This window comes from Phoca vitulina, unplaced genomic scaffold (genome assembly GCF_004348235.1).
Source record: "Phoca vitulina isolate PV1807 unplaced genomic scaffold, GSC_HSeal_1.0 scaffold6, whole genome shotgun sequence".
Classification (NCBI taxonomy): Eukaryota; Metazoa; Chordata; class Mammalia; order Carnivora; family Phocidae; genus Phoca; species Phoca vitulina.
This window is the reverse complement of record NW_022589709.1, coordinates 50,121,191-50,134,253: the sequence shown is the minus strand read 5'-3', so window position 1 is coordinate 50,134,253 and position 13,063 is coordinate 50,121,191. Positions and strand designations below refer to the sequence as shown.

The 13,063-nt window shown below is 39.4% G+C and overlaps 1 pseudogene; it reads left to right on the top strand.

The window, feature by feature from the left end:
- The first annotated feature begins 3,818 nt into the window (after window positions 1-3,818).
- LOC116632301 lies at window positions 3,819-5,326 on the top strand (annotated as a pseudogene).
- The last annotated feature ends 7,737 nt before the right edge of the window (window positions 5,327-13,063 follow it).

Sequence of the window (13,063 nt, the reverse complement as noted above, 5' to 3'; positions counted from 1 at the left end):
CATAAATTTCTTTTTATAAATCACACTACCACAGGACCCCAAGGAGCTTTTATTTATATGAATTATATCAATGCTTATTGTATTAATTAAAATTAAGAAATTTTTTAAAAGTTTTGCAAATTAAAAAATTATATGTATTTAATTCACTTAACAAATGTTTTACATTTTTGCAAATTTTTAAAATGTCTGTACTAATAGAAGCATCTAGATTTTCATATCTTCTGCATTCAATCTATTGCACTATCACGTACCATATAGCCTTTGGAAAACTCCACTATAAAACTGTGAGCAAATTAAAGTGAAAAAGGCATATAATGTCTCCGTATTACTATGAAAATAACTTCTACCTTGCAGACACACTGAAAGTGTCTCAGAGACCCCAAGGGACTTCTAGACCATACTTTGGAAATCACTAGTCTAGTGAATTCAACAGATAATGTATTTTTAGTACTATCTTACCAAAAACTACAAAGTTCTTTAAGAACACAGACAGGGAAACACTAACTTTGGAGAAAGCCAGGGAAACTTCTACAGAGGTGGTATCATCTGATCTGAGACTCAAGCCCAAATCCTTACAAACTAGAACCCATAGGAACTGTACCCTCTCCCTCCTACTTCTTGGTGTGTCTCCTACCCCTCTCCTCTTCTATCTCACTTGGTTGCTGTTCCTAAAACTAGCCACCCTGGCTCTGTTTGTCAAGCCTTTGTATTTACTGTTTCTTCAGTATGAAAGGCTCCTCCCTCGTATTATCCCATCGTTGTTCTTGCCACACCTGATCATCCTGAAGGTTAAAGGAGAGCTGTATCTCCATACAACTATAATCCACTCAGGGCCCACTCCTTGAGAAATTCTGCCTTACACTAACTGTTATATATGTGCACTAGGAGCCATAATTAACAAAGTATATGGTAGCATTATTTGTAAAAGTGAAAAATGAGTGGAAAAGCAACCTAAATATCCATCAGGCCTAGAATGAAAAAAAAACACTAGTGCATTCACATAAAAGAATGAATTAGAGCTACATGTTCCAACATGAAGTCTCAAAAACAGTAACATTACGCACAAAAAACCTAAATGTCCATAAACATGAGAATGAAAAAAAAACACTAGTACGTTCACACAAAAGAATGAATTAGAGCTACATGTTTCAACATGAGTCTCAAAAACAGTAATATTAAGATGCATGAAAATTAATAAAAGGTTTCATAGGTATGAATATGAATTTATGAATAGTTACACTATTTACAATGTAAAATTTCTTAATTAATTTATATTTTGATAGGTAACACATGATTTAAAATTATAAAAATTTCCTCCCATTCTTGTCCTCCCTCCAGTTATACAGCTTTCCTTCCAGGAGACAACCGATATGACTAGTTTCCTGGGTATCCTTCCAGATATATTTTGTTATATAATGTTAAGTTCACAGGACATATTATAATATGGTTTATGTATCTCCAATATAAATTAAAAGTTTAAAATATGCATGGAAATGATGAAGTCAAATTCAGAATAAAAATTACAGGCAAAGAGGGAGAGGAACTGACTCAGAAAGGGCACTTCAAATGTACCTATAGTGTTTCATTTCAGGTTTATTGGATTTTCTCTGCATTTTTTTTTTTTTTAAAGATTTTATTTATTTATTTGAGAGAGAGAGAATGAGAGAGAGCGAGTACATGAGAGGGGGGAGGGTCAGAGGGAGAAGCAGACTCCCTGCCGAGCAGGGAGCCCGATGCGGGACTCGATCCAGGGACTCCAGGATCATGACCTGAGCCGAAGGCAGTCGCTTAACCAACTGAGCCACCCAGGCGCCCTCTGCATTTTTTTTTTTTATACATAAAATAATTACCGCTCGGGGCCCTGGGTGGCTCGATTCGTTAGGAGTCTGCCTTCAGCTCAGGTCATGATCCCAGGGTCCTGGGATCAAGCCCAGCATCAGGCTCCCTACTCAGTGGGGAGCCTGCTTCTCCCTCTCCCTCTGCTGCTCCTCCTGCTTGTGCTCTCTGTCAAATAAATGAGTGAAATCTTTAAAAAAAAAAAAAGAAAGAAAAACAAGGCGGGTTTTTAAAAATAATTTTTCTGCATAAAAGAACACAGGTGAAGAGGATCAGATTTGAGAAGGTAATCAGTTTGGTGTCAGATGGCGTGAAATCAGATGGAGTGAAAACAGATTTAGTGAAAACTAAAATAAGGGCATTCATTCAATACTTTAAAATGAGTCTAAAGTTCAGGATAAAGCTAGAGATCAGGGATTTACATAAAGTGATACTTGAAGTTCTAAGAATAAATATTCCGATACATGTACACTGCATAATTTAACAGCACAGATTTAAGGACCGAGCCCAAAACTTTGCTGTTTTAGTTTCTCTGGAATACCACCTACTGCTCATAATAAGATTTCAATTTACCTATAACCCTACTATTTTTCTTAGATTTAAAAAAAGAAAAAAACCCTGGGGCACCTGGGTGGCTCAGTTGGTTGGGCGACTGCCTTCAGCTCAGGTCATGATCCTGGAGTCCTCGGATCAAGTCCCGCATCGGGCTCCCGGCTCAGCGGGGAGCCTGCTTCTCCCTCTGACCCTCTCCCCTCTCATGCTGTTTCTCTCTCTCTCTCTCTCAAATAAATAAAATCTTAAAAAAAAAAAAAAAAAAAACCCTGCAGTGCACGAGCCTATTTTTGTAAGTAACTTAACAATGGACAGTAACACACATACACATACACCTACCTCTATTAAATTACAATCAAAGGGAGACAGTGTTCTGGTTAGTTCTAGGTAAACTATAAAACATTTCTTGATCAAACTTTAATAATTAAAAATTTTTCTACAGTAGTCTCCAACATAGCTTAAAAATGCTGTAAAGTTAACTTTTAAACAAATCCTTGATAGAAATTATTTTCTTATCTTGTTTCTCTAATAAAAGTACTATCTTGACAAGTCTTTGAAGGCTGAGATTATTAGAGCTAGTTCTGTTGCTCCTGAAGTTTAAAGAGAGTATTCATCAACTTTCTCCATCTCTCACTGTTATAAAGCAACTTCTTTTTCCAGATTCTTGAGCTGTTCCCGGGCATATAATTGACCTCTTCTCTAGTTCCCTCCATTCTGTAACTCGACTGACAAGTACGTATTAAATGTCTACTTTGTAAAAAGCAATGTGTTAGACACCACCCCTCTGGTCCCTAAAAAGGTGACAAAAACTGCAGGGCTTCAAGAAAATCTTTGTATATCTTGACATAATGCAGAATCCTTAGAACTTAACACTCTAGGCTTGGGAGATCAAAATTACAATGCTATACCAGTAATCTAAGTGGAAATACATTCCAGTAGATTTATAGGTCTTCAAAAATTTCATAGAGTACAGATGTTTTTCAGGCAATGGAGGCCATATTAAAAGCATGCCATCTAGTACTGCTCAGAACCTGAGGGTCATTCAGTTAAAAAGTACGTGCCTACTTGTTCTGATAACCTTTATAGACAAACTGTGAGTTAGAATGCATGTATATACATAAGACTCCCTAAGATACTTCTTTAGCACAAGTTAAAGGATCTCAATGACAACAATAAACAGGGAACTCAGTTAAAAACCAAAGATAAAAACCTTGGGGTGCCTGGGTGGTGCAGTCACTTAGGCCTTGGGCTCTTAATTTCAGCTCAGGTTATGATCTCAGAGTCGTGAGATTAAGCCCTGCATCAGGCTCTGTGTTCAATGCGGAGTGGGCTTGGGTTTCTTTCTCCCTCTCCCTCAGCCCCTCCCCACTGTGCAAGCTCTCACGCTCTCTCGCTCTCTTTCTCTCAAATAAATCCTTAAAAAAAAACCCAGAAAGATAGAAACCAAAGATAAAGATAAAGGAGGGTTTGGAAATAACTAGCATTAGAATTGTAAGAATGTTGCTCTTTGGTCTCAGCCAGAGAAAAGAGATGAGGAAGGGGACTTCATCATTTGGAAAGTATAGCAGTAAGATACACACGTTGTGCCCCTACTGTGGCTCTAAGGTCTACCGCCTTCAGAAGTCCACCTGTGGCAAATGTGGCTATCTTGCCAAGCAGAAGAGAAAGTATAACTGGAGCACCAAGGCTAAGAGACGAAATACCACTGGGACCAGTTGAATGAAGCACCTAAAAATTGTATACCACAGATTCAGGCACAGATTCATGAAGGAACAACACCTAAACCCAAGAGGGCAGCTGTTGCAGCGTCCAGTTCATCTTAAGGATTTCAACGACTGATTAATCACAAAATAAATATTTTGGTTTAAAAAGAAAGAAAGAAAGAAAAGTAAGAATGTCTTTTGACAGTTGTAGTGAATCATTTATACATTTTAGAATAACAGCTCTCAAAAACTCCCTTGACTACTCTTCCCTACAATAAACTTTACAGAAATGCACTAAGAGTGAAACTGGCTTTGTTATATTGTGTTAATAATATTGATACAGTATTTTTTAAACTGTTAAACTGTTAAAAAGACAACGTCACTGATATAAAGAGATTTTTAGAGTAAGTAGGGCATCCCTGCCTCAGCAGTTTATAGAAAGATGACCATTACAAAGTCCTATAGATGACTCAAAAACACAAGCTTCATCTTCCTCCCTTCTCTCTCTGCAGCCAATCAGTGAACATAACAAACAACTAAAAAGCAAATTTTTATCACAATTTAAAAGAAAGCAAGTCTCACAGCCTCTCCAGGGGATCAGATCATTCATCTTTATGCCCTATATCCACACTTTATGTAACTACAGAATGGTGATGATGATAATAATGACAGCAGTTAACATAACTAAACATTTACTACCAATCAGGCATTTGGCCAAATGCTTTACATGATTACCTTACTTAATTCTCCCAACAACAGTATGAGAAAGATATTATTAACCCATTTTTCAGCTAAGAAAACTGTGGCTTTTAAAGGTTAACTAACTTGTCTAGGGTCCCATATATAGTATGTATTAAATGGAGCCTGGGATTCTATTTGTTTAACTCAAACTGCAACAATAAATAGCTATAGTAACTATTATACTGTCTTACTGTAATTGATTCAATGGCTCCCTACTGCTTATTATATTAAAAAATCCTTACAGAATAAGGTTCCATTCATTCATTTGTTCAATGGAAAGACTTTTGTTGAGTATTTATTATGTGCCTTCATTTCTTCACTGGAAAGACTTTTGTTGAGTATTTATTATATGCCAATGCTATACCAAGTGACTCAAAGACGTAGGTTCTGAGTGAAGCTGCTAAATAAATGATCTCTGGATCACTCATATGATTGATGTTTTTTAAAAATCACCTCTAGGGGCCCCTGGGTAGCTCAGTGGGTTAAGCATCCAACTCTTGGTTTTGGCTCAGGTCATGATCTCAGGGTCGTGAGATCCACACTCAGCGTGGAGTCTGCCTGAGACTCTCCCTCTCCCTCTGTGCTCTCTCTCTAAAATAATTTTTTTTTTTAAAGTCTCTCCTAAAAAAAAAATAACAAAATAAAAATCAGCTCTAGGCAAATAAAATAGCATCATTATAGGAAATGGAACCCTGGAATACATAGATCACACATCCAAGCATTTATATTCTAAGGGTTGTGGACTAGTCATTATTAACAAAATTTTCCAACTTTGCTCTACTATATATTTTCAAAATTTTCTACCAAACAATAAATGCAATGAAGACAGAACACATTCACACGTACACACACACACACACACACAGGTCAAAAGATCTTCCACTTCCACATTTAACTTACAGAATAATACAGCTTGTGTTGGGAAAACCATGGTCATGAGTGGCCTGAGCTTTCTCCCTTTCCAGCTTGAAGAGACATGTGGTTGCCAGCTGTGTAGCTCCTAAAAGTCACTGCTTGCCAAGTAGTTGGCAGAAGGTGGTGAAGAGCTGACCACCTGCAATCCATTCTGACACTGCCTTTGACCATCGCTTTAGAGAACTGAATACATTACAGAAATTCCAAAAGGAGTTGGCTAAATTTCAAGGCAGGAAGTTGGCCATTTTGGCTGAACTTACTTTAACTCAAATCAAAGGGGTATGATGTGGGAGAAAAGATAAAAAAGCTACTAAACCTTACAGGAAATTTTCAGGGCTATGTCCTTAACCTCTCCCAGATACTGTCCACCACACTTCTATCCATTTTTACTTTAAATATAAGAAGTATATAAACAACTACAGCTACAGGGGAAAAACTACATCTATGTCTATGCAAACATATGTGTCATTCCTATTTTTCACTTTTATGTCAGTACAATAAACATATTCAGTATACATATACAATGTATGTCAATATAGTATATTATATACATTATATATGAATATATATTTATTAACACGGAAATTTTACTTAATTTTTATGTTATTATGCCTGCTGTACATAGTATATATATCATACACAGTTGTATATCAGAGGTAAAGGTATACACATATTTGGGAAGATGCCACAGTTTGGGAAAGGTGCTTGCTTAAAAAAAAAAAAATCAATACAATTTCCCCACTGATTCATGATGTAAAATTCTATAATCAAGGCTTGTAGATTTGTAATTATGGTATGTCAGCTACATTTAAACAAGAGTGTTAAAAGATTGTTAAAGTTAAACTAACACAATTGCAGTGTGAATTGTCCTAGTCTCATTCTAATCTACTGGTGTCACTTTCATTTAATCAGAGGAAAACTATGGGCCAATGTCAGTGCTACTTCCAATGCCCTAACATTCTTTGTTCACGTTGGATTTTAAACCATTACCAATCTAAAATGGTTATAAAAAAGATATATTTAAGAAAGTATTTTTAATCAGTTAATTCACTCACCAGTGGGCTAGTTTAGCAAGCTTTATTGAAAATAAGTTGGCTTTAAGGTTATTAAATAAACTTTTATGTTAAATGCATAACATTTTGTTTTTGCATAAGTATTCTTGTACTTACCATAAATCTAGTAAAAAAAACTTATTTTATAAACACAAATCTTACTTGGGAATTTACAGGAGACATAGATCATTAAGCTGAAATACCACATCAACATTTAAAACATCGAGCCTCGATTTTCTTCTACTTTAATAAAAGTTATTTTCTAAATCCCTAACAATTTAAATTGATACAGAAAACTACTCTGGCAAGGATTCATATTTATAGGACACAGTTAAGTTTTAATTTAAGTAAGGTACAACATTCAATTCACAGTTGTATTATCAGCAAATAGCCTCCAAATAAATCATGGCACACAAAACAGTGGTATGTTAGCTAGTTACAGCAGAAGTACTAATACAAATCATCCTGGTTTGCCTGAGACTTTCCCAGTGTTAGCACCGAAGAGTCTACATCTTAGAAACCCCTCAATCCCAGGTAAACTGGGACAACTGATGCCACCAAGATATCAAAAAAAGGGAGGGGGGATTTTCAGTTATGCACTGGAGAAAACGAAAATTGGAGTGATATTTGATAACTCCCCGCTAGGCTGCTACATTAGCTGTGACCCAGTGACAGATACCAGTAGGTCTAGCAAAAGCCTGAAACATGGATCTTAGTGCCAGACCCGAACCCACCAACTAACACTCATTAAATAATGAGTCACATGTGAACAAAGGCTGCTGCTTGAAGAAACTGCACACATCTCTTACAGCCATAATTAGCTCTGGAAAAACAATCCTGTTACTGGGAAGGGGATATTTAAGGAGCCCTTGAGAGGCTCAGTAACAAGTTAGCCTCATTGCTGTCCAACTCTTATAAGCCATTCTTAGTAACTGGACTCTTTCCTTGTTTCTAGAGTTCTAACTTCTTTCTCAAAACCTATTTCCAGCAATCTGATCCTTTCCCTTTGTTACCATATGAGATAACAAAGTTTCTTTAGGTCTAGGGTACTGTAAGGCTTCTGCCTATTTCCTTAGGGCCTAACCTAAAACCCCTGAAACTTGCTTCTACTTTCCTGTCTAATGTGATTTGCCATCACTGGACTGCCTTCACCATTCTGCCAACATGCTGAGACTCACACCTTTCATTCATTGATCTCTCTGTTGCCAAATACCATCATCTACTTATTGCCTATTTCCATACTCTTCTAACTTTCCACATCCCTGCTCAGATTTCTTACTAAAACCCACTACAGGGAACTTCTGGATCCCTGAAGTATTCTAGCAGATTGATTAGACACTAAACTCTAAGAATTCACCCTCCCTAGGAAAGCCACCCAAACTGAACTCTAGAACTTATAACTAGAATATAATTCTAATGGTTCTCAACTCCTGGAGAGAAAACCTGAAATAACTGGGAGACAGGAATGATGACTTTTTGAAGACCTTTTTATTATGAAAAATTTTAAACATATACAGAGAAGAACATAATGAAGCCCATGATCATTCCACCCTAACAATTATTAATATGTTGCCGCTGTATCTTGCGTTATCTACTTTTTTCTTTGCTGAAGTAAAATGTAGAATTTAAAAAATAGGACACTAAGGCAAAAGATGGAATCAGCAAAATAACTTTCTGGCAAAAAATAACAGAAGAGAGACAGGGAACAATATTTATGGATTTAGATGGTTGTCTACCAAGGTAAAATATAAATAATGAACAGTTAAAATAGAAATTTTAGGTTTTTTAAAGAACGTATCTCCTTTTACTACAAATGGGGAAGCTCTACACCAAAATGTCCTTAGAAAAACCATGAAAAAAATATGTGGTAGACAGTTCCAGTAATTTATAAGCAATTTGAGTAAATACGTAAATTTTAAGTAAATAGTAAATTATGAAGGGGTTTCACAAAAATGGTAAATTTTTTGTACTGAAGTACAAAGAATCAAAATTAAAGTTTGATAATGCTCTATTGAAATAAATTGAAAACCAAACTTTATTCCCAAGCTATTTCCATATGTGCTTGACAATTTTTGAAAGCCTAAAAACTTAGCTTATTAATTATTTAAATGGGTGTGTTTTCTCTAGAATATGTATTATAATCATATAACTACTGGAACTAATTTTATAAACTAGTGTAGATCATTAGGATGAGAAATGACAAGATCATACAGGTAATTAATGGACAACTATCATCAGGAGTCATTTCTCATGACTTTTGGCCTAAAGCACTCTCCGTGATACCCTGGTACTTCTGCCAAATAGATCTACTAAAATGACATAAACAAAACCTAGCAAAAGTGAACAACAGAATTCTAGGGTGAGTGACAGTGCAATTTATTTATATTTTCAATTATACATGTCAATTCCCCTATTTCACACATCTTTAAAAATACTCTTTTTTAAAGCACTGCAGCTTAAATAGTAGTAGATCAGAAACTTTGGTTCTTTTCCCTGTTCTGCCATTAACTAGCACGAGTTTAGTTTTTCTACTTTAACTTCATTAAACCTCAGCTTCTCATTTGTAAAACAGGTACATAAACAATACTATTAAGTTAACATTAACTAGCCACTTACTATTTGCCACATACTGTGTTAAAAAGCACAGCAGGCATTTCTTGCAAGAACTGCATGAGGTGGCTACTAACTCCACTTTACAGATGAGGTGACCGAGGCACGGTGCAATGTAAGGTATCCAGCAACACATAATAAATGGCAGAATCAAGATTTGAACCCAGTCTCACTTGAGAAAAGGCTGTTCACTTAACTACTACTCACAGAATCTTCCTACTGCCGTAACAATAAAGCTTCTAGGGAAGTACAGTGCGATCTCAGAGGCAGTACCTTAGTAAGTGAATTTATTCTTCCCTTTGCCTGTCCTTCCTCCGGTGGAAATATCAACAAAGGGAGGAAAGGTGGGGAGGAAAGGGAGGAAGAAGCCAGACGGCTAGGATTAGACATTTACTTCTACTGCAAAATAGCCTGCTTCTTCTGGGGGCTGTTTATCTTTTCTCCGAGAATGCCTCATCAAAAAGTTTGATGTTCCTGGGTCTGAAGCATAAAAATCTAATAAGTACTTAAAGTGTCCAACAGCACTCAGAATTATGGCCAATTACAGGACGGGCCTACCCAGGATAGTTATTTAAATAGCATCCCACAGTTTCTGGGGCAAACTTCGGGGAAACTGACGGAGGGGAGAGATAGGCCACAGAAGTTTGATGAGTGTGCTGCAAGTTCTTAGAGACTGGGAGTCCCGCCTGCCATGTTAGATCACAGGGCCCCAACAAGGCCTCATTTTTGCGGGCCGGGCTCTCGGCGTCCCCGCTAAACTTCAGAACGGGCTTGCGCATCCATCTGAGGGCAGGTAATGGACTGAATCCGCCTCCCACCAGTCAAGCTGGGCAGGGAGACCCGCGGTGCGCGCACCCCGGAGGTACGACCCCAAACGGCGCCCTCTCCGGCTCCGGGCCGCCGCCCCTCCACCTCCCCGGCCGCCGCTCCCCGGTCTCCTCTACCGCCGGCGCCCGAGGGGCGGGGCCGCGCCGACCCCCGCCGCCCAACGGTTCGGTTCTCTAGGAGAAAGACGGCCGGGGCGGGGGAGGGGGGTGGTGTCCCGGCCCGCGGGCTCAGGCACCGACGCGTCCCCGCCGCGTCCCGGCCGCGGAGCCCCAGGTGAGGCCTGGAGTCCGGAGCCCGCTTTGGGCCTGCGCTCCGCCCGGCCTCTCGGACCGCCATAAGGCGAAGGAGAGGAGGCGGCGTGTGCGCCGCTCGCGGCTCCTTACCGCTTCACCACGCCGGTTTTGATCTTGATCTGCCTCACGCGAGGATCGGCCATGATCCCTCGAGCGCCGCGGGAAGGAAGGGTGGAGAGCTAGGGTAACAGTGGCGGAAGACGGCGCGTAGGAGGTGGTAGTGTCGGCGTAGTCGCCGAGGCCCCGCGCGCATGCGCAGACCCCGGCGCGGCCCTGGTGCCGGGCCACACCGATGGGCGGGGTCGGAGGCTCGCGGGCCCAGGGCGGGTCACTCCACGCAGCTGCTGTCATCCGCCTCCACCCACTTTCCCCCTCGTGGACCCTGCCCTCGTCTCGCTCGGACAGCCTTCCTTTTAGTGTTTGAACAGCCTTTCTTTTAGTGTGGACACGAGTTACACTTTTCCCGGTCTCCACAGCCTGGGCATTGTGGGAAACTTCAGTTATCTTCCCCGGTAGATTGGTTTGGCCATGACATTGCTTTGTGAAATTATCTGCCTAATGGACGGAATGACCTAAAAATTGTATTAAGGATATTTTCGGTGTCATTATCTGGTGTCAAATGGGGCAAAGTAATGTATGTTTAATGAAATAAACTAACATCATGCACTCAGTCAAGAAAATCTCTACCTCGGACCTTTGCAAAACGTGTTTGTGGACATGTAACTCACAGAAGAAATGACTCTAGGACTTATTCAAATAATCCTCACCACTTGCTTATCTTCAATATTCAAGTTACAAAAATGTATGTGGCATACAAAAGCTTGGGCTTCGTGGTCACACAACCCGACTGACTTTGGAGGTTCCACGGTATAATAATTAGACAACACTGGGCACATGGGCCACTTAACCTCACTGCTGAGCCCACTGCCTTGTGTGCAAAATGAAAATAATTCCCACTTTACAGAGTAGATATGAAAATTAAATCTCAGTGCCTGATGCACAGTAGACGCTCCACTTTTTACTCTTATTTTATACTTTCAAGCGTTGTGTCTGTTGCATAAAATGAAGTGCACCTCCAGTCAGCCTCTTCCTGATGGAGTCCCCCAAAGGATGCAGGGCAGAGCAGAGCCTCCTTTGGTTTCTTATTTCTTGGTGTCATCTTTCAAAGACATCTACCTGATTGTCTTTTCCATTCCCTACACTTGATTTCCTCATTCTGGCTGTCATGGTTAACTCTGGAACACTCTTCCACCCCTGCCGGTCCAAGACCCTTAGTTTAAATCCAGGATCAAAACCCACCTTCTGGAGAAAGTCTACCATGACTGACCCCTGCCTATTTAATGCTGCCTGAATGCTTTTGAATCACCCAATATTAAATTTTATTTTTAGTATATTTCTTTTAAAAACTATTGTTTGAAAGTCCTTGAAGACCCAGGTTCCATACACAGCAGATGCTAATCAATAAATAATGTCATCCGACTGGCTGGCACACTGAAATACAATTCAAGTGACACAGCAAATTTATGACATACTGGTGGAGGGGCAAGGATGGGGTTCCAAAACAAAACAAAAAAACAGCAGAGTCACCAAAGCAAAATGCTACAGTTAGAAATCTAGTAGATCATTAATATAAAGTTACTGGGAGCCCTTTTAAGGCAAAGAAACAACAGCAGCCAAACCCACAGACCAAAAGATTGTGCAGCTAGGGCTCTTGCTACTGTCAAGGATCTTCCTTCAGTCAGGCAATAAAAGCCATGTACTCTTCATATTCTTTTTCCTTGATTTCCAGAATTTCAGAGCTAAGTCGTACACTGATTTGCAGGAGTTTCCCTCAGCCTAGGTTTTCTGATGTAAACACCAAGTGTCTTTTCCAACCCCCAACTCCATCTCTACCCTTTTGTCCTTTTATTTCTTTATTTTAATGATTTTGTATCATCTGTGACTTTACTGTAAACCAGTAATTACTATAACCCAAAGACAGATGCTGCTGCTGTGTGTACCCAGGCCCATGCCCAGGCCCTCAAGGACAGTGTGTGTTTATCTGTGTCTGTATATGTTATATTGTATACTTGAGGCTATGCGTTAAGATCATGGAGTTTGGCCCCACCCTTAAGGATAGGGAATCAGGTGAAATTGTCCCCAGTGTCAGGAGTTTAGAGTAGTGGTTAAGAGCATGAGCTCTGGCCCTGACTGCCTAAGGTCACATCATAGCTCTGCTTCTTACTAACTGTGTAAAATTGGACAAGTTACTAACCACTCTATGCCACAGTTTTTTCCTCTTTAAAATGTGGGTGATAATAATACCCACCTCATCAGATTGTTATAGAGCTTAAAATAAGTTAACATTTGTAAAGTGCTTAGGACAGTGCTGGTACTTCTTAAGCCCCATACAAAGCGTTCATTAAATAAATAAGTAATCTGGAAATGAGGCCGTAAACAGGAAACTAAGAACACAATAGGATGCACATTCATATGAATATAGAAATGTACATGATGGGGCATCTGAATGGCTCAGTCAGTTGGGCATCCAACT